This window comes from Dermacentor andersoni, chromosome 1 (assembly GCF_023375885.2).
Source record: "Dermacentor andersoni chromosome 1, qqDerAnde1_hic_scaffold, whole genome shotgun sequence".
Lineage (NCBI taxonomy): Eukaryota > Metazoa > Arthropoda > Arachnida > Ixodida > Ixodidae > Dermacentor > Dermacentor andersoni.
The window spans coordinates 151,912,142-151,935,024 of NC_092814.1; the positions used below are offsets into that span (position 1 = coordinate 151,912,142).

The following is a 22,883-nucleotide window of genomic DNA, read 5'->3' on the forward strand; positions in this document are numbered from 1 at the left end:
GAATATACAGGGTCTTCCATATTTGGCCGGTGGACTTTAAAAAATTGCTGTTCACAAACTACTCGTCTAACCGAGAGCAAACATCGCTCACAGGTTAGCATATTGTAGTCTAAGTTGTTTGAGATGTATTGAAGCATCGGTACTTGGCTGCATTTTGTAGAATGAAGCAGAAACTACTTTCGGCTACAAGCACAGATTTTGCTGACGGGAGCCAAGCTGCTGATCCGACAGGTTGCGCCATCTGCTCTCATCTCGACGGACACACGAACTGAATCTTCGAAGCAAGCGCGCTTCTCTCCTATCCCCCGAGCCGAGAAGTTGCTTACCTCACCGTTCGCCAGATGACGCAACCTGTCAGATCAGCAGCTTGGCTCCCGTCTGCAAAATCTGTGCTCGTAGCCGAAAGCAGTTTCTGCTTCATTCTACAAAATGCAGGCAAGTACCGATGTTTAAATTCATCTCAAACAACTTAGACCAGAATATGCTCCCCTGTGAGCGATGTTTGCTCTCGATTAGACGAGTAGTTTGTGTACAAGAATTTTTATAGTCCACCGGCCAAATACGGAAGACCCTGTATATGCGTGCAAGGAGGGACATCCAGATTGTTTTTTTTTTTTTTTTAGACGAAAGTTTTTGCTTCAGCGGTAAAAATGCCAAGTGCGAGGGCCCGTTTAGTGTCTGCATGTACACGGCCATCTGCCGGGAGCTCTCAAGGGATGCGCTGCGTCGCAATGAATACGTACTCTGACAGGATCTGCTAAATGTTCATGTCACGCTAAACGCGTGGGCGATATTTCGCGACGCCTTTTTCTTATTCTTATATTACTTATATTACAAGTGCAGCATATTCGTTGGGACTGCACTCGGTGCCTGGTTTTGTTTCTCGATATCCACTGACGTACCTGAATGTTAGTATGTCTGTGTGCTTATATAGCCGCAACGCGAAATGAACATTCCAACATATATCATAACTGAGTTGTTTCTCAACTAAAGGTGCATCAACAAGGAAGTTTTGCCGATCTCGCGTGATGAGATCGATGTACTGTTTGCTTCATATGCTTGTCCTGTCAATGCTCTGTTTCACTTCTTAGAGCCAGTAGTAGGATATTAATGTAGTAGTTAAAGTAAATATGTACACATACGCTTTAAATATTCTGAACAGTGGCATTGAAAGTTGGGAGAAGGGAAAGCAGGGCAGCAATACGGGGACCAAGGTTTCCCATAGTCACCGGTAGGATTGCGTAGTTGTCATACCGGAATTATATCGATTCCGAAATGATTCCTGTTTCCAGAAGCCCAGATTGGAATAGTGACCGTTTCAGTAGGAGCGGAATTGAGTTTATAATAATTGGGATTTGAAGTTACCTTGTTTCCATAGAAGTTCCTCAACTTTTCCCCTGGCAGCATCACATTCACGCAGTTGTGTTTACAGGCATTTCTGCCATGCTGTCTAGAACAGGAAAACATATTGTCACCATGTGGCACTTCACAGGAATCAAAGGAATGTAATGACAATGTGTGGCCATTGCTAAAATTATCGAGTTGTCTCAGGCTTTCAACTCTATAGAATTGAAAGGAATGGACTTATGGCACTAACTTGATCATTTCATGGAATGGTATGGGAATGAAAGTGACTGCAACCTTGGTCATGTGCCTGAGAGGCGAGTGAACAGTATTCCAATGCCCCAGTGATCGGTTTATCAGAATTTTGACTCTGTAAAATTGTGTGTGTGCGTGTGTGTGTGTTTGTGCATACAGGCCACAGGAGATATGTGGTTGTTGCAGCATGAGCGATTAATTGTGATATTATTTAACAGAACGTATGTGACAGGAGGAGAAAAGAACAAACTATGAGAATGTACAAAAATGTAAATTAACATAACTGCTGTACTGTGGTGACATTCATATTTATTGCTACACTTCAGTGCAGTATGTTTTGATTATTTCTGGCTGCTGGCTTGGCATATTGGGAATGCTTTAAAAAATTTTCGTATTCACATTAGAATCCCCACGCATGACAGTGACTATGATGGACAAAGAGCTTTTTGGCTCACAGTTCGTGTTGTTGAGGCAGATACTGGACCTCAGCCAGCAGTTTTTCTTCTAGTGCTCAGCTGTGAAATTGATTCCTGGCATTTCAGCATCATATTCTGCAGTTCCCTGTAGTAACTTAGGAGCAGAGGTGTGGTATAGTTGTGAAATGTATGCCGGTTAAATTTGTGTGCCTTGAAAATGATGTGGGTATTCCCTTCTCCATTTTCAATTTGTGCACATCTTGTGTAACTGTCTAGACCTATGAACTATAAGAAAGGGGGTTAATCGAGGGGTCTGATTTTTATTAGTCATATCATAAGAAGCCAACAAACACTGACACCAAGGACAACATAGGGGAAATTACTTGTGCTTAATAGGTGAAATAAAGAAACAATAAGTTAATGGAAATGAAAGCGGATGAAAAAACAACTTGCCGCAGGTGGGGAACGATCCCACAACCTTTGCATACGAAGGTTGTGGGATCGTTCCCCACCTGCGGGTGTCACACAGCGCACTATAGGTTGTGATTATGCATAATCAGGATTTAATTTCTTGGTTGCGATTAACTCCTTTGCACAAGCTGAGGGAGTGAGCCAATTGCGATTGAAAGTGGCAGCGTGACACTGGTGTGACATTTCTGTTTAATTTTAATATGCACAACTAATTTGCAAATTAGATGTTAGCAACGTTTGTTGGCCATGTGAAGGTATTTATGATTGCGACTTTAAGACACTTATATACTTAAGACACTCAAAGATACTTATAAATATGTTTTAACTTATTGAACTGAGTTACTGTGTAGAAAATAAATACTAGGCATAACTTCCCTCTTTATATGGAGAAATAGTTTTCTCTTTATTGAGCTTGTGCTATGGTTTTCACACCATTCATCAATTGTTAATCAGTCTTTTATTTTTATAATACTAAAGCATGGTCACTTTATAAGTAATGTTCATCGGAAACAACATAATTATGGGCAAATATCCTTGTCGGGGAATCTTTTGGTGCCTGTCAAGAAGCTATGTGCTCATGTGCATAGCTCCATGACAGTGCCCCAACAGTGCCCTATCAATTAGCTAGTAAACTTAAATAATAAAAAGAAGGGACTGTAACAGTCATTTGGAGAACTGCAGAAGTAAGTACGAGTACACGGGATGTATAACCCTTTACTTCAACACGCTTAATTCTACGTTTGAGGTAAATGCTAATCACTTTTCTTATGGTAGTATGATGATTTCTAGTTCCACTAATCATTTCTGTTACGCACCTGGTCAAAAACCTTGGAAAAATCTAACTGTAACACATCCATTTGGCTGGGTATCTCTTAACAACCATAAATGCTTAAAAGTGATAGACACAAATTGTAAATGTCCCTGAATATATGCTGATATGGTGACAACATATTCTCTTTGACAAAATCTCTGTTGCATTATTTGCAACTTTATGCTCCAATAACTTTCAACAGCTCCTAACAGCACAAACAGCAGTAGTTGGTGTGAGAAAGTTGGGTTAATTGGAAACTTGATATTATTGAATCTTTCCAGTTCATATCAGAAAGAAGAATGAAACAGGACAGGAGGCCAGGAAGAAGGAAAAGACACTCTACAAAGCTGGCTGAAGCGTGTGCTTCTGTTGACTTGTGCTATGCATTGCGTTGGTTAAGTATTTGGTCATCTTTTATTGATTCCTTTTGTTTATTTTTTCCTTTTGGAGTTGAGTCGGCTAGTTCTCATTTTCTTATTTTAAATATTTTGTTCAGATTACTGAGGCTGTTCTGACCTTCAGAAGACCACCTAAACAGGGCATGCCTCTTGGAGACCCTCTTTCCTGCACGATCGTTTACCTCTGAAATTGTTTCTCTGCTGTGACACAATTAGCATTCCCACTATGCTGGTGCCCTCAGCTGATGGCTTCATCCAATTGAATAAGCTCCAGGCCTTTTACGAGCAACTCCATGCCATGACACCTTGCTTGCAGGGTATTGCTAATGTCTGGCAGTTTGGTTGAGATGTAGTATAATGTTCATTCAGGTCGCCAGACTACACTTGTGCCATGGACCTTGTAGAGTGTTCATTCCTTGCCTTCAGTCCCAGTGAGTACTTATATTTCACCACACCTTTCATGCACCAAAGGCCTTGTTCTCGATGTTGACCCCTAGTTAAGCCCATCTCAGACACTGGAGAAGCTCTCTGTGACAGCAGCATTATGCCGCTGTAGTCGAATTGCAGACATTGTGAGGTGCAGGTCCCTACAGAATTGGTTACTTTGACATTTTTGGATGCATCTTGTCTAGAGGTGGGCAAATATAGACTTCTTTGAATGCAAATTAAATATGAGTAGTAAGTATAGACTATGTAATCAAATAGTCAAAAGCTGACGCATGTATTCACAGCAGGAATACTTATCTAGGTATAATTAGATACCATGCGTCTACTGGCTAGTATAAAAAAAAAGAAAAAAAGGAAAACATTGCTATCCAGGACAACAGGTCAGATTTAAACACGCAATCACTAATTGTCATATAAAAAATGGCACAAATAGACTCTCCCCAGCTTTAGAGCCTGGTTGCAAGCAAACTTTCCAAGCTAAAATGGCTGCTGTTTGACCAGCTTTCCAAAAAAAAAAAAAAAAAGGAACTGTTGAAAGACTTTTGTACCGAAGACACTTATAAAAGGACTCGTTCCAAGGAAAACATCACAGGTAGCGTGAAACATATAACTGCTACATGACTAGACTGTCAAAGACTAAATGACAGACTACAAGCGAAAACCACGGGTTGTCACATAAACTTCCACCGCAAAACTGAAAACAAAGCTTCGTTTACCCGTTTTGTTTCGGCATTACTTTGAAAACATTGTCGTTGTCTCACTTTTCATAATTTGCAGTACTTTGTTAAGCAGATGGAGAACAGTAACCAAACTTTAACATTCGGTTGTTGCAAAATATTTAGTTAGTTTCGAATATGCGAAAATACTGAATAGTTCCTTTTAAAATACAAATTCATAGTTAGTGTGTAATATTAAATTTTTATTTGAAGCTTCGAATATTTGCCCACCTTTAATCTTGTCCATCTAAAGTTCAAGCATGGCACCTTGTTTTCAGGGTTGAGCCACTTGCTTTGTGCCCCCTACTGTGTTGAAATAGCTGGCAGTTTTGTCACAGTGCTGCTGGTTGCAAATCCAGTTTGATCTGTTGTACCTGTGGTGAAGGACACTCTACTAGTGGTTGTATTGCTCAAAATGAGAAGTGTTGTCTCTGTCGAGGATTGCACCCAGCTGTATCCCGTTCATGTGCAGCAAATCCAGGTGTTAGAAATAAGCAATGGTGCCTCAGGAGGGACGCTGTTGTGACTGTTGAAAAGAGGGCTCATGGATGGGCTGGTCTCTGTGCAAAGCTTCTTTCACAGGTGCGACCATTTCACCTGCACCCACTGTTGAAAAGGCAATGGCAAAAGCTATACAGCACCGAATCGTCAGCGTCTCTGTATGTCTATCTCCCATAGTATGCTTACCAATGGCTCTCCTGCTGCAGGCAACTTGAGAACATAAATTTGAAAGATCCTGGATAAATCCTGGATAATGCGAAAACAAGCAATGACAATAAAGTCAGTGTGCCTTCATCTGATGACAGATATGATAGCTAATTTTTTTATCAGGTCCAGACCAACTCCACACATAAGACATGTAGGACTCAAGAAGTGTTGAGCACGATGCATTGACTCTAGGCGAAAATGTGGTCAGTCTCCCTTGAACAGTGCATTGTCTTTGTCATATCATTTGAAGTCTAAAATGTTTCGGTCGAATAAAATATTCAAGGATTGCATTATGGAAAAGGTAGTTTCTACTGAAATTCTCTCTTTGCTTTATGGTGTTTAAAAGTGGTGCACTGCAACTGTCATTCCTTATTTTCAAGTTTCTACAGATTTATCTTGTCTTTCTGTTCAGCTGATTCATGATATAATCATTTAGATGTAACTTAGCTTGCTCCTAAAAGAAATTTTTGTTTCAAGAACGTTTGCTTTTTCGTTTATATGGTTTTCAGACGTGGTGTACCTGCACTTTTATCAACTGAAGTTTGCCATTAGGCAAAGATAAAGTTGGAGCTTATGTTACTGCAGTCCAAGATTCTTGTGATAGCTCTGTGACATCTGGGATAGCTTGTTATCCATTCTTAATCATAAATGCCTGTTTTCTTTAATGTATTCAGGATTCACGTCTCCTGGACAGCGTTATTTTTACTTGCAGAAATTGGTGTTACTTGCTGGAGATATTAATTTCCCATCGCTGGGCATGGTGCTTAAGAATTGTCTAGATTCACAACTTCCTACTATTGTTAGAGGTCAAGCTGCTTTTGTTTTGGATCTGGTGTTTGCAGGCCCACATCTCTGCATGTCCTTTTTGACTATGCCACCAGCACAGACAATGTTTGAGTGTTTCTTGATTATTATGCTTAGTAACTTCATTGGGTAGTCAAGTGGGCACTTGTGTATGCTACAGTGGAGTTCTAAATTACCTTACATACGCAGTTTGCATGTGTCTAAAATCTAAGGTATTAGGATTTTGAGACAAAGATGTTAAGTGTACCCAAATCTAACACACACCCATTCTTTTAATCAGCAAAAAGAAATGGCGTCTCCCTGATTCTTGCAATCAGAAAAAAATGAATGCGCAGAATTATATTTTAAGAGAGCAAAAATGTATTTATACTCAATGTACAGATTGTCCAGATTGTCCAATGTCCAGCGTTGTCCTGTCTGTTTCTACTTCTTGTGCTCGCGTCCGTACTTGCTGGAAACCATTATACGTTCACTCAATGTACATTCATCATCGTTAGTGTCAGCCAGCTTTTTGCCACTGTCAGTGAACCACAACATGTTCTCTGTGCATGGCGGCTGCATTTCAATGGGGGCGAAATGTGAAAGACACCCGTCTACTTAGATTTAGGTGCACATTAAAGAGCCCCAGGTAGTCCTAATTTCCGGCACTATGCGTGCCTCATAATTAGGTTGTAGTTTTGGCATGTAAAACACCATAATTATTCATTAATGTTCTCTGTGCTATCCATTTCACGACCATAATGAGCATGATTCTGACCCATGCCTCAAATGACTACTGTGCAAGTTCATCCAGCAATGCATGTGTGTCTGCAACTCCAAAAACATATGATGCAGTTTTGTTTCAATGTGTGCAATAACTTTTCCTTTATGAGCTTTGATAATGAAGTAATGCGTCACTGTCATTTACTTATGTACAGGGAAACATTGAAAGGTGTTCTGTTAACTTGCCATGACAGTGGCAATGACATTGGCTGTGATGGGAGGCTGTTGCCAACACTGCAAACATTATTTTGGTTTTTTATCTAGTTGTGATGCGCAGACAATTGTTTGGATAATTTTTTTTTTAAATATAGGTGTGCGTTAGGATTGAGTAAATGTGCTATTTGCATTCGTCATTGGCTTCCCTGTATGATGGAAACTCTAAGCAATGAGCATTTGTTCAATCTTTAATGATGCCTGTAAAGAAAGCTAAATGCTTCGTACAACAATTTATAAGTGATTCCTCCTCTTCTTTGTACAACAACATCTGCTTGCATGACTACAGACAGAGAAAAGCTGCTTTGGAAAAATTGCTTCATAATCAAACCTCGACAAACTGGATTGACTATAAAGTCATTGCTGCTGCGTTTTGATGCACTCTGTTTAAAGAAAAGGGTGAGTATCATGTAAGCATTTCTATTTTGTTTCATAAGAAATAAATGCATGCTGCTTGCTTTTCTTCAATCCAAGAGAATAATTCTGCTGCTGGTAAATGTTGAAGCAAGAAGTGATAGAGCCATTGAAAGTTAATACTACAAGGCTGGAACATCAGTTATTTTCTGAGACGACATTGTCCGACCTGCTCTCCTCAAATGCTCCTCCACAATATTGTTGTCCTTAAAGCAAACTATAACCATTATATTTTTACCATGCTGTATAGCCACAATAAGTGTCCTAGTGCTTTTTAGCTGTTAAAAATTGTCCTAAGGCTTTCAACGGCAGCCCTAGGTGCTGAACACATCCACTTCAACCATTTTAGAAGTTTTTACATCGTCCTAAATGATCTACTAGCCATCATCAACTGTTCTGTTAGAAGTTCAGAGCTTTTGTTGGAATGGGAATTGCTGAGATCATACCATTGCTTAAAGAAACTGGGGCACACAGGTGTGTCTTAGACGATATCAGGTCGATTGCCTTGACATCGAATTTGGAAAAGTTAATACAAAGGGTTTTCTACATGTCTGTGCAATAAATTTTATTTGTGAGATAGTACTCCTGAGTCTAGTCAAATTGGTTTCATGCCTAGGTATTCAATATAGCAGGCTCATATTGTCCTTCAAAATTGTATAGAACCCACACGGCACCGAAGGGTGTATGGTGTGTCAGTGACTCTTCACGCAGTAAAATATTATGATAGCGCTGAACACGTAATATTAGTCAATTGGCTGCGAAACCTTGACTTCCCCAGCCACTCTAGTATGGATTGCAGTATTCTTAAGTTCTAGAGAATTTTATTGCCTCAATATTTCATTTCATTGTTAGATACAATGAAGAGGCATTCCTCAAGGGGCAGACCTTTCTCCAGTATTATAATGTCTTGCTCAGCTCCATTCCGCGTAATCAGGACCTGCATACTTAAGATTATATGGACGACACAGCATTTTTCTCATTGGCAAGTGATATTCACTCTCTGTGTCGATATACCTACAAATGTACCTCTCTGTTAAAGAGCCTGTAAACCACTTTGAGCTTGAAAATTTGTTACATTGTGGCAGCTGTGTATCTGCTGTTACTATGATAGCTGTGTACCAGTTGTCATAAGACAAGCTTTTTGTTCATTTTCCCTGCATTTTGCTTGTACAGAGTGCAGAAATAAAATGAATGAATCATTGCATTTACAATGAACCTGCAGCCACAGAAATTTTCTCGAAACGATGGTATACTAGCAGTGTTACAAGCATTTCATGCACAACTACAAAGTTGCTGTGGTTTCTCGCTTGCCTTCACTGCCTTCTCCACGTGTCTCTCTTCTCTTTGCCGCATGCCTCTCTATACTCCATCACTCCATCTCAGAAACTCTGCAGTGCAGCAAAAGCTATGGATTGTTTGAGCAAACAGAATAGAGAAACCAGAAAGAGGGGTCCTCAATTATTTGCCTCTGCTAGACCTCTGCAGGATGCTGACTGAATGGAAGCTGCATGAGCTTATGAAAGGATCAGTGGTGCACAGTGGGCAAGCCCCCTTCTCTTCTCGAAACACACAGCCAGTTCTTGTAGCATTGGTGCTCTCGTCCTTTGTCGGTGGACCGATTGACAGCTTTTACCCTAGTGATGCAATGTGCATGGCCCTGCTGGCATCATGACATGCAAAGCATCTGGAATATCCCTGAGAGGAGCACGAGATTTTTTTTTTGAATTAGTGGCTTCCATGCAGTGCATAGCACTGCCATGTTTGCCAAAGATTATAATCATACCATTTTGTATACAATATGTCTTTTTATATTATTTTGGAGTGCAGCTCTTAGGTGCCTGTTCCTGCAGTGAGCGTCGGCGCCGACAGCATAACCAGGCAAACGAGCACAGCGAAACATGAAAAAGCAAATGCGGAGTGCAGTGCGGGATCAAAGACACAAGGAGAAAAGCAGAGGAGGAGGATATAGTGAAAGGGTGAGATCAAAAGCGTAATGCGGTGACGATGGCTATGAGATGGCGCCAGAGTAGCGTGCATTGTCTGGGAGGTCTGTCGACGGTGGCTGCTGTGAATTGCGCCCATGTGTCACCCACGCGGTGGCTCTCGTGATCTGGATTAGCCAAGCAGTCATGCTGCACTTCGCTCCATTTGCAACCTGCTTCACGAGACGGATTGTCCACACCAGCCAATATATAACTAAATTAAAACATGTATAGAGCTGCGCTCAAATTTTACATTAGGGATTACCATAATTGTCAGTGAATTTTGTATTTAATACATACTGCGGACTGAAGGTACAAGCAGGGTAGGCATCATAATCGAACAAATTGTTGGGAGCTAGATTTGGCGAAGGCAAGGAATACATGTTTTGACAGCTTGAGAAGGAAGAGTCAACTGGCTTTATTCAAAAGTAAAAGCAAGTTTTCGAGTGCCAGTGGTGACGCCCTAGTCGGGCAGCCGTTCTTTGGTTCCAGGATAGAGCAGGGAGCAATGACCTCCACAGAGAGGCATACTTGATTTCTGGAGCAAGACGCAATGACCCCCATGGCGCGGACAAGGAATTGACGGACTGTTGCTACAAAGGCTCCCCCCTCCCATAGAATGCCGGAGGTTTAGGTGTGAATGGTGGAAGGAATGAAAGGCTAATGTTCAAAACAGGCTGGTTTCACACAGTCGCATGACCCTGTCTCTTCTTTGCCGCAAGCGTCAATCTTCAAGGTTTTCTATGAATGCAAAACCACATGAAAGGGGCCTTCATAGGAAGGAGTCATTGGTGGCTTGATAGAGGTGCACCGCAGAAAGATGTGCGTGGTTGTGTCCATTGTCGGGAAACTAAACACAGGCAATACGTGGGGGTGTAGGTCAAAGCTGGTTGAGCCAGGAATGTAGCCTGCCTAAGTGCTGCGTAGCTGCTGGTGGAGTGCCCTGCTGGGTGCCGAAAAACTGCCCTGGAACGCGGATTGCTGACCCATAGAGCACCTCAGCTGCGCTGACTCCAAGGTCATCCTTGATTGTTGTTCGCAGCCCCAGTAGTACTAGGGGTAGCCTTTCCACCCAGTGCTGTCTGTCAAGCATGGCGGTCAATGACGCCTTCAGTTGTCAGTGGAGATGCTTGACCATGTCGTTGCTCTGTGGGTGGTAAGCCATGGTGCTAAGAAGGTGCATGCCAAGCTGTCTCGCCAGGGCAGAAAAAAGCGAGCTTTGAAATTGTCGGCCTTGGTCAGTAGTTATGCGCAAAGGGAAACCGTACCACGACACCCACGTAGCAACAAATGCTTCTGCCACTGCTTTGGTCGTGATGTCTTGTAGAGGCGTTGCCTCAGGGCACCTTGAGTACCGGTCGAGACACGTGAGGAGGTACCTGAAACCTTGGCAAGGCAGAAGAGGCCCCACCAAGTCTAAATACACGTGATCGAATGGCTCTCTGGTGGTCGAAATGGCTGCACCGCTGAACGCGTGTGGTGGGTCACTTTCACGGCTTGACAGGCTTCGCAACTTCTTGCCCAGCTTCGAATATCTTTGTTGATCCCTGGCCAGACGAAGCGGTGATAAGCCTCTATGCCGCTCTGATGCTGGGATGGCTTAGCCTGTGCAGTGAAACGAATATTGGCGGCCGAAACTGACGGGGCACGAACGGGTGAGGAGCTGCCCGTGATGTGCCACATGTGACTAATGTTGTGTAGGGAAGCGGCACCACCACAAGCTGAAGCGACGAGCCTTTTTCCCTCAATTGGTGCAGCTCTGGGTCGTTTTGCTAGGCAGAGGATACAGCTTGTAGATCCACAGGGCCAGCAGGCACAGCGCCGATCCGTTACAGTGCATCAGCTGCCTGATTTTTGGTCCCAGAGATACGGCAGATGTCTGCAGAAAATTCGGAGATAAAGGAAAGTTGCCGAAGCTCACGTTATGAGTACAAAAAACTGTTTTTCTTGAAAACGAAGGTCAACGGCTGGTGGTCGGTCAAAATGTAAAAGCTACAGCCTTAAAAAAAAAGAACAGAAATGCTTGACAACGCAGTAGATGGCCAGCATCTCCCTCCTGGAGGGGCTGTAGCAAGTTTCTGTAGGTTTGAGGGCCTCTGAGAAGAAGCCCAGTGGCGTCCAGTCTGTGCCATCATGCTGCTGCAGTGCTGCACCTACTGCCGTGGTCGACGCGTCTACGATAAGGCGAGTTAACGCGTCTGGCAACGGATGAATCAGCAACACTGCAGTCGCCAACCACGGTTCGGCTTCCTGGAAGGAGTGTTCATGCTCTGAGGACCAGTGGAAGGTAGGCGTTTTTTTGGAGTCGTGATGTAGCAGGTCGGTAAGCGGCTGAAGAACTTGCACACAGGATGGTATAAAGTGCCTGTGAAACTTTGAGCCCCAGAAACTCACGTGCATCTTTCTGAAGGAGGTTGCAGAGGGAAAGTACTGAATTGCCCGCACCTGTGATTTCAGTGGCTTGATGCCTTGGGATGAAATGCAATAGCCGAGAAAATCCAGTGCTTCAACTCTGAAAATGCATTTCTGGGGCTTTAAGACCAGGCTGTGCTCATCCAGTTGCTCAAACAGAAGGTGAAGGTGCTCATTATGCTCTTCATCTGTGCAACTTGCAACGAGATTGTCATCAAGGTAAACAAAAATGAACGGGAGTCCGCGCATAACCTTGTGCATGAACCCTCAAAAAGTTTGCGCCGCATTCTTTAAACCGTAAAGCACACAAACTCAAATAGGCCCAATGGAGTAGTGATTGCCATCTTTGGAGTGTCACTGGGTTCGGCAAGAATTTGGTGTTACGCGCTCATCGAATCGATATTGCTGTATATTTTGGTTCCTGTGTGACGAGCGCCGAAGCCATGTATGTGGGGAAGGGGATATTGATCCGGAGTAGTGATGGCATTCAAAGCTTGGTAATCATCACAAGGCTGCCAATCGGCACTGTCCTGCTTTGGAACCAGATGCAGAGGTGAAGACCAATTGCTAGAGGAAGGATGAATAATGAATAACGCCAAGCTGAAGCATGTGTTTGAACTCACAGCGGGCGACTTCAAACCTCTGTCCAGCTAGCCTCCATGGCTGGGCAGCGACAGTTGGACCGATGGTGGGGATATGATGCCTCATCTTGTGTTTCACGGGCAGCGCATTGTTTCAGGGCTTCGTGAGTTGCGGGCACTCGGCATCTATCTTGTCGTACGTTGAGACTGGCCAAAGCGTATGGATGCCAAATGAGGTGAGGTTGGACTGCAGGCCAAGTACATCGAGGGGCGTGACGTTATCCTTCAGGCTCCAATCGCGAACACTCACATCTACCGTATTTACTTGCATAATGATCGCACTCGCGTAATGATTGTACCCCTGAATTTTGTCGTCCAAATTCATTTTCTTTTCTTTCCCGTGTAATGATCACACCCTGAACTTTCCGCAGCGATATGTCGTGTGCCAAGTCTAGCTAATAATAATTACGCTTACCCTCTGTCGAATGCTGTTGAATGCTACGCGAACGACTCTTCAAGACATACCAAGCGGTCTGCACGCACCAAACATTCTTAAGCAGTTGCCCCATTTCATTTCTTTCATCACTTTCTGCACTTCCATGAAAAAAGAAAAGCTGCAGCCAAACTTGCCTTGGCTTTATTATTTGTAGGCCTTATAATGCTTGTGGTCAACAACAAAAAAGGCGCTTTTCGATTTTTCTCGCCTGCACCTCTGGGCACGCAACAAATCGTGAGCGGCAACGATAGTAGCCACGTTTACACTGATACTTTAGAAGTGTACCCTATTCGTACGTCGACGCTTGTAACACAGCTAAGATATTTACCCACCCTTAGTGGAAACGTGCCGTATTAGGATAGTAGTGAAGACAAATACCACAGTTTCTGCAGCATGCCCGCCATGTGTTTCTATGTCACTGGCAGCTAAGCGCGACCATCTCTATTTCTGTCCCCTCAAAGTAGACATGGCTGCGTTATTGTTGCAAACTTGCCGATATTAATGATATTATTCATTACTGATACGGAAGACACTGTTTCAATGCATGTAATGTACTCACGGGAAGAAAAAAAAATTGCGTACGGCGCATTCGGCTTGCTCTGCCGGCTGCCATATTTGTTTTGGTGTCCCGCACTATTACATCGGCAACCGGCTGTTTGTTGACCTGTTGTCATCATCATCATCATCATCATCATCATCAGCCCGGTTACGCCCACTGCAGGGCAAAGGCCTCTCCCATACTTCTCCAACAACCCCGGTCATGTACTAATTGTGGCCATGTTGTCCCTGCAAACTTCTTAATCTCATCCGCCCACCTAACTTTCTGCCGCCCTCTGCTACGCTTTCCTTCCCTTGGAATCCATTCCGTAACTCTTAATGACCATCGTTTATCTTCCCTCCTCATTACGTATCCTGCCCATGCCCATTTCTTTTTCTTGATTTCAATTAAGATATCATTAACTCGCGTTTGTTCCCTCACCCAATCTGCTCTTTTCTTATCCCTTAACGTTACACCTATCATTCTTCTTTCCATAGCTTGTTGCGTCATCCTCAATTTAAGTAGAACTCTTTTCGTAAGCCTCCAGGTTTCTGCCCCGTACGTGAGTACTGGTAAGACACAGCTGTTATAAACTTTTCTCTTGAGGGATAATGGTAACCTGCTGTTCATGATCTGAGAATGCCTGCCAAACGCACCCCAGCCCATTCTTATTCTTCTGATTATTTCCGTCTCATGATCCAGATCCGCAGTCACTACCTGTCCTAAGTAGATGTATTCCTTTACCACTTCCAGTGCCTCACTACCTATTGTAAACAGCTGTTCCCTTCCGAGACTGTTAAACATTACTTTAGTTTTCTGTCATTCTGCAGCAAACATGGTGTAGCGAAGTGACGCAGCCGTTAGATATCTGATGCATCAGCTCACCAGGGAGACGGAAGATGAATGGGGATGAGCTCTGGCAGGGGTAAGTCCAAATCCGCAGGTACGACGACGAGAGGTAGCATTCCAACAACTAGGTTTATTCACTTGGTATTTTACCTTAAGTTTACACTGTACAAAAATATCTGCAAACAGAACGATGTCATACCCGTCGTCGTCGGCCTGCCTGACCGGCCTGGTCTCCCCTGGTAAAGTTGTGCTGTCTGCTGCTGTCTACTTGCTCACTCCTCAAAACTACCCCAAACTATTCCTTAAGTAAGTTTCCCCAGCATCCAAGGGACCCGCGGACCGGCGGGAGGCGCAGGCTTCTCCACCAATGGGGTATTTCGTTACTCCGACCAATCGGGCAAGCCGACATCATCTAATAAGCGTCAGAGTTTAAGGGGCCGAGAAATGGTCGCATCAACACTCCGTACACAAAAGCACTTTGACCATAACTAATCAGCTTTTGACAGCCGAGCGTGGGACAAGGACGCGTCATGTGCACATGCGACGAAAGGTGCGGCGGCGTCAGCGGGCGGGCGGCAGCACATGCCCGCGGCGCCGTCGCGGTTATTTGTGTACAAAGGTTTCCCCCCGCATCGAGAAGCCCACAAAATTTCCGGAAAGAAAGTAAAGAGGCCCGCGGTATACTCCTTACGCGACAACGGGATGAAAAAAACATTTTTTTTCTTTTTGCGGGAAATTTAACCCGCATAATGATTGCACCCCTGAATTTGCATCAATCTTTTTTACAAATAAGTGCGATCATTATGCAAGTAAATATGGTAGGTTGAAATGGCTGAGGAAGTCCACTCCCAGTATGGCAAAGCAGACATTGGCGATCACAAACACCCATCTGTGCAAGTGTTGGAGTCCGATGTCTAGCGTTATTGACCGGAGCCCATACAACGTTGTGGTAGTGTTGTTCACTGCGTGGGCGTGGACTTGCCGCGTTGGTCATCTGTGGCCATGGCGGGAATGACAGCTTGGCGCTGGTATCGACGAGGAGGTGTGTGCCGGTGTTGCGGTCGGCTACGAAGAATAAGCGGCTTGCGCGAAGGCCGATGTCGCATGGCACTGTTAGTGATTGGCCAGTGCGTTTCCCGTCCACGAACAGGGCTGGGTGCAGCGACTTGCTTGTTTGCGAAAGCGACAGTGGTACCAGCACAACTGCCGCAGCGAGTCTCTAGGTGCGCTGCGAGACTGTGAAGGCGAATAGTTGTGCCGAACTTGGTTGCCAATGTTGCCACCTGTCATCAGCTTCTCCAGTGCACTGGTAAGGCGATCGACTGTCTTCTCCAGGCACGAGAGTTCGTCTCGTGGCTCTGAGACTCTTGCAGCAACGATAGACAAATGTGCCTTAGACGAGCAGTCCTTAGACCAACAGACCACCTGCCAGTTTCTGCCTCGCATGCGTGTGGTTCTTTGTGGTATGCTGCAGTGGCGGTCGAATGTCTGCGACTTCGTTGCTTGCTGCCGGCTTCTTCTTTATGTAGCGCATGTCTCTGCGTGTCGCCCATGTTACAGGCGTGTGTCCCAGGTAGACGAAAATGCCTAACCGTCACCGCAACTATTGTTTTGCGCCCGGCTGCTGTACAGGGCACAGCCGCGTAAAGGCACACTGAAGCCGTCCTTGTTCAATGTTCCGCGAGACGAAGAAAGGTGAGAACGGAATTTGCACCAATCAGATAAAGTATTGGATGAGACGACATGTGCGGTCTGCGAGCTATATTTCGAGTCACGATACATAATCAGAGACTATGTGCATGTAATTGATGGCAAGGAAATACGTATTCCTCACAGAAGGCCCCTGCTATCAGAAGATGCCATCCCCACGATTCTCCCGAACCTGCCTGACCTCTTCCCATGACCACAACGAGTACAGTACGGTCCACTGTTAAAGGGAACCTTGCACAGCGTGGCCGCCGCGCTCCGCGAAGCGCCCCTTTTGAGAAGCGGCGACACCAGGCGCACGCGCAGTAACCTCGGAAGGTGGAGCCAGCCCCGCATCGTCTGCTACAGCGCTCTTCTGACGCTTGGCTTGCTGAGGCAGAAACTCTGGAATGTGACGGGAGAACTAAACATAAAAACCTGATTTTCCTCGCAGCTACATAATGGGCGTGCGTTTCTGCAATATATTCTTTAATTTCCGATTCTAGTGGGGCACTTTTTACGTGATGCAATAGTGCTCCAGGAGAGACATCTCTAGTTCTTGTCCACTTTCTGTTCTGAACCCACGCAAACCACCTCCTCTAGTTGCGACTGGACTATTAGTACATTTGGCGCGTCACCCAACATCAATGGCGAACATGGTTGCGGTATTCATACTCCAGAACGACAAACGGTGCAGCTGTAGTCAACGAGACAGGTTAATGATGCAGAAATACCCACAATTTGATGCAAAAGATGTTTCCGGTTCATTCTGCTATTAGCAATGGGGGTGCAAATTTTTGAAATTGGGAATGGCTCGTAATGCAAGCTCCGAGTCCACGATCGGCGGCACAAGGCACACGGGCATTAAGCGTGGAAGGAGCAGCCGGCCGCGTGTGGTGTGCAACAGTGCGGCGCAGCCCCGCCGCCAGATGCTAAGGATGCCGTTCTTCGAACTACTTTCGCATCAAAGGCTAAAATAAAGGCAGAACATACCAACTGAGCTGGAGATAACCAGAAAGCCGTTGATTTCGAAAGCAGCCCAGTAGCAAAAGGGTTGATGCGGCATTTCGTGTTTCCCAGGGAGCGGGTGGCGGTGATAAGACACTGTTGGGTTCCCAACGGCTTCACTTCTCTGGCAGCGGTCGGTTCGAGATGGCTAGAGTACCAGAGAGCGAGAGATGGAATATCGTGCGGCTATGCCTGTGAGGATACTCGCAACGTGTGATTTCACAGTTGTCACGAAGGCCACTCAAAACTGTGAACCGGATCATACAAGCCTACAAGAAGGAAAACCGAATCAAGGATGCACCTCGCAAGCCGTAGTCTCGAGCAACAAGTCACGAAGAAGACCTTCATATCGTCGCTGTCGCAGCCACGAATCCACGTTCATCCGTCCAAGAACTACGGGAAGCGGTTGGTCTGCACACTTCCAAAACAACGATCAAGCGGCGCCTTCGTGACGCAGGCCTGAGAAGCAGACGTGCAGTTCAAAAACCATTGCTGCGTGTGTGCAACAAAACGAAGCGCTTGGCGTTTGCCCAACAGCACGAGTCCTGGACTGCTCACGATTGGAAAAAAGTTGTTTTTACAGATGAGTGCAGTTTCACAACCAAATGGGACCAAAAGGCTCGTGTTTGGCGACCCATAAACACCCAGTGAGTTTTCCAACTCTAATGGACTTCGTGAAGAATCTGTCTCATTTTGTGCCATTTGCCAAATATCTTTTCTTTGTTTTTTGACTTGGAGTTACTTTTTTATTGCTAGAAGAACTAGGTGTAGTATAGCATCGCCCCCTGTCAGATCTCTGTCATCGTACATGTATGTTTTGTAGTTGTTTAGCTAGATGGCGCACCCCCCTTCTGTCATGTGACAAGCTTGGACCAATCGGCAGGTGTCATCTAGCGTGTGAAGCCTTTATAAGTAATAAACGGCCGCGGGTTGGCTCGGTCTTCGTTCCGGTTTTCATCGGGAGCAGTTAGCTCCGTGTCTCCTTTACTGCGCCGGCGCTAGCCGCGCGTTCGCCCGTCGGGGCCCCCCGCTTGCCTGCCGCTGCCGACACAACACTAGGTTTGGTGTGTTTGCGGACAAGACCACTGCCTGATATGATGACATGTTCTCTCTCGCATATAAAGAACGTGAACAAAATTTTAACCGTCATAACTTAGTTTTACTACGCATAGTAAGGGATCTGCGTAATGGGCACGACCAACCCCTTCTTGGTACGAAAGCCTAAACTGAAATAAGTGAACGAAAAAACTTTTATTGTGCAAAAGAGAAGGCTTCCCCCCACCTCAGCGCCAAGGCCAACGTGTAATCTTCTTGCGCAGCATCTATCAGAGTGATGTTGACAACGCATTTTTTTTCTTTTCTAGGTTCCGACCCCAGTTCGTGCAAAGAGTTGCGGCCAGTGGCCGGACCGTCGTTAACGTGTGGGGCGTAGTTACGAAGGAAGGCCTCGGCCCCCTCGTACGGATTCAAGGAAAATTCTGGGCTGAGAGGCACTGCGACATTTTGAAAGATGTAGCTTTGCCCTACCTCGCACGTGGCCCGTTTCCTGACAAAGACTACATGTTTCAGCATGACCGCTCGCCTGTGCATACTGCCAAGAAAGTGGAAGCGCTACTACAGCAACACGGCGTGGCTGTCCTCCCCTGGCCACCTCAGTCACCCGACCTTAACGTGATTGAAAACATTTGGGGGATGATGAAGGTTGCTCTGGCACGCCAGTGTCTGCACGGACTGTCTGCCGACGGCTTGTGGACTGCAGTGGAGTCCGAATGGGAGCAGCTGAAGCGCGACAACATTAATCGAGGCGTTGTACCGATCATTCCCCGCACAAATGAGCGCAGTCATCGAATCTGAAGGCGACGTTACACGCTACTAAGTGGATGAAGAGCTCGTTAAGTCGCCTTATTTGTTGTGAATAAATTAGAGAAAAGTCCCTCACAACCACGATTTGCGAAGTAGTGTTATTTTTTACTTAAAACGCATTGAAATATTCTTGATAGACGCACTTCACTTTCGAAGGCCTCTCGTTATCGAAATTACTACCCCTGTTTAAGGCGGAAAAATAGAAAAATATTTCTTGCACACAGTAGTGATTAAAATAAAATCTCGTTAATTCGAAATGTAAGGGAGTGGGAAAAAACGTCCGTATTATCCGAAGGTAGGATTATTGAAAGGTTCCGAAAAATTGACGAAAACTGTTCGCGTGAAAGATAAATTTATTTCATGAAAAACTGCGCAATGGCCATTTCCTCTGAGGACAAAAACTGCGCGACAATGACAATTTTTTGCAATTTCTTCGAATTCTTCAATTTGTGCACACTATCCACAGTGTCGGAAGCAGAACTGATCCATCGTGGTAAAGGTTTCTGCAGCTACTTTCAGTATATGGTAGGTGCTCCAGCAGGAGCTTTTTTGCAAGTGGTTTCGCACTGGAGGCAGCTTTACCGCTCAAACGGCGAAGAGCACGTAGAAAGCCTGGAGTTTCGACTCGTCGGAACTGAAATGCAGCGCTGAAGGGAAGTACGCATTGGCTGTGAAGGGACAAGATGCCTTCGAAAAACTTGATGAAGAAGGATCAGTGACCAGGCAATAATTGTTCTAAATGGCTTGCAGCTACACGCTTCACTTGGTGTCCGATATGCGCGGGCGGTAGTCGCCGCCGCCGCGTGCTGCATGACAGCGATGCTCTGAAAACGAAATTGTGTGGCCGAATTCTTTCTCGGCCTATCAACGGTGGTCTGAAAATTTGCCAACACACCTGCAACTGCGCGAAATGATAGGGACGCAGGAAACAATGCGTCATGCAGTTCAGGGCAGAGAACGAATATTTGAGCCCACCAGGTTAATACCTCGGCACGTACCACCATAGGGAGTCCATCTAATAAAGAGAATCCAGCTGCGGCGTGTCCGAATAAACGAGTTTTCGATGCAGTAGACTTGCATAGGCATTTGGCGGGACCTCGAAGGCAGTCGGAATTATCCGAATAAACGGCGGTCGAATTACCAAGGTTTTCGTGTATTTCTGCGTCATTAACCTGTCTCGTTGCCTGCAGCTGCACCGTTTGTCGTTCTGGAGTATGAATACCGTAACCATGTCGGCCGTTGATGTTGGACGACAGATCAAATGCAGTAATAGCCCCGCCGCAGCTAAAGGAGGTGGCTTGCGTGGGTTCAGAACAGAAAGTGGACGAGAACTAGAGATGTCTTTCCTGCAGAACTATTGCATCGCGGAAAAAGTGGCTCACAAGAATCGGAAATTTAAAAAATATATTGCAGAAATGCACGCCCATTATGTAGCTGCGAGGAAAATCTGGTTTTTATGTTTAGTTCTCCAGTCACGTTCCAGAGTTTCTGCCTGAGCTAGCCAAGCGCCAGAAGAGCGCCGTAGCAGACGATGCGGGGCTGGCTCCACCTTCCGTGGTTACTGCGCATGCGCCTGGTGTCGCCAATTATCGCCGCTTCTCAAAAGGGGCGCTTCGCGGAGCGTGGCGGCCACGCTGCGCGAGGTTCCCTTTAAATCAGTGGACCGTACTGTACATAGAGAAGAGCGACTCGTGGTTAGCATATTATGTTGCTGGTTATGTCGCACGAAAGTGTGTGTTAAAGACTTAAGTGTGAAGGTTGCAAGCAAACTTTGACAATGCGAACCAGTGAGGAGGGCTCAGAAGTCACAGACTTCACGCGGCTCAGGGATAAGGAAGCGCTATCGTATCCACGTGGGGCATTGTTCTGCTTTGTTGAAACACTTGAGAACTTGTTCACAGAATGCTTTAGCAAAAACAAGCTGCACTCTGAAAGCATCCTGGATGTACTGAGTTTGGCAAAGGTCAACTGCACGAACACAATTGGTTGCAGCGAACGCGCGGCTGAACTAACAAGGAAGGTGGTCAGTTTCTACCTGGCAACTCGGCTGCACTTATTTGTGAAAGGAGAATGCAGAGAAGCGAGGTAACAAGGTGACAATGAAACTCCGAAAGATGAGTAGGTGCGCCTAAGTTAAATATGCAACATGGGACAGGGGGTGCGGATTGGCGTTTGGGATGCTGCTTGGTTTCTGCAAGCTGTTATGCAATGTTTCCGCAAGATGTGTGTGACAATTATGTTGTATTTATTACTGTAAATAAAGTGTTTATACATGTTCTGCAAAATGCTTCTTTGTTTTGGCGAATTTACTCATGCTTTATAATGTAAGAAAATGGCGAGCATGCACAAGTACCGTAGACAAACCATTTCAGATTGCATATCCATAATTACTGAGCAAATTGGTCTCCGAGCCTATGTGACTGCATGGCAAGTTTACTTTCCTGCAGCCGCGTAATGTACCACGGCAGTTTAACAATCAAACTCGATGTGGTTAGAGCAAATGGCATGATGAAGGTGACGGGTGAACTCTTCGCGTACGATTAGGCAGTGGCAGCGACATAGGCAAATTAAACTTCCCGTGGAAGTGTAATGATTGTAAGAACAAACTGGGCAGACATTCAACATCATCTTGGGAACGACGTGCGATCTGCCCTGAGCCGTCTGCAGTGGTCCAGAGAATCGCACCTTTTTATTCCTGCCAAAGTGTCGGGGTACCCTACAAATAATTGCCCAGTCGGCAGCGCAGAAACCGGCAGTCTGCTTCGAAGTTAAATGGTAAAAGTAACTCCACCCGCTAGGCAGCCGCCGTGTCCCGGAGCTACTAGAGTGAAGCTTCAGGAGGAACCTCTCGCTACATAGAACACACCAGAGCGTGCCCTCCTCTAAGCCTACTACAAAGCCTTTTAGTACACTCTAGTGCAGGTGTCACTGCCGCCATCTTGCGTGTAGTTCAGTGTCTCCCACCAGGCGACGGCACTCAGTCAGGTTTTGAAGAAGGGAAAAAAATCTGCTCTTAGCCGTCACAGCATACTCCAGTCTGTCCCTGTCGCGACGCTGCAACAGGTGATTTGCTGTGGTTGAGAAAAATGCCCCCCGCCTCCCTTCTTTTGAGGACGAGTTGTGCCAGGCACCATTGTCATTTTGTTGCTGCCCGTGGTGGCCTTCTCACGGCTGATACTTTCAACAGTGGCTCAGTTGAAGCTTTCTATATGTAAAATGGTCAGTGCTGCTGATTGATGGTGGCTATAGGTGTGGTAAATGGTTCGTCACTGCCGCTTTTTGATGTGGCTGTCCTGTAAGTGCAGGCCACTGCTTCGAAAGCCATATTGGTAGATGGCCTGCTGACTGCAGTGCTCACTGCCCTGGCGGAACACAACACTAGCTGTAATAGTACAGAGAGATTGAGACTGAAATGGACAGAACCTTGAGTGACGTTGATCGCCAATTATTTTTGTTCCTTTTTCTTCCTAGCGTCAACTTTTTTTTCAGCATTCTCCAAAATGCAGGCACACTAAACGAAGGTTTTAGGCTTGAAATGCTAAACATAGCTTTGTGCCTATAAACAGAGAGATAAAAGAAGGGAAGGAAATTGTTACAGATTGCAGTAGCTATATATAGCGCAGTCTGCTGACACCTGAATAGCGGTCAGCAGCAGGGGAGGGGTGGGGTTAAAAGAGTAGGGGGAGAGGTTAGTATGGAGTAAAAGAAA

The 22,883-nt window shown here is 45.4% G+C and overlaps 1 long non-coding RNA gene across 3 annotated transcripts; it reads left to right on the forward strand.

Moving 5' to 3' along the window:
* Positions 1-278: 278 nt before the first annotated feature.
* Positions 279-21,459, forward strand: LOC126546219 (uncharacterized). Of its 3 annotated transcripts, XR_011893769.1 has the most exons (5): positions 299-435; positions 3,579-5,440; positions 7,635-7,744; positions 9,587-9,735; positions 18,676-21,459. It is a non-coding gene; the product is annotated as an uncharacterized lncRNA (long non-coding RNA). The 3 variants fall into 3 exon arrangements; XR_011893768.1 differs by having other exon boundaries at positions 279-435; positions 3,579-7,744; XR_008608794.2 differs by lacking the exon at positions 299-435 and adding an exon at positions 442-908 and having other exon boundaries at positions 3,579-7,744.
* The last annotated feature ends 1,424 nt before the right edge of the window (positions 21,460-22,883 follow it).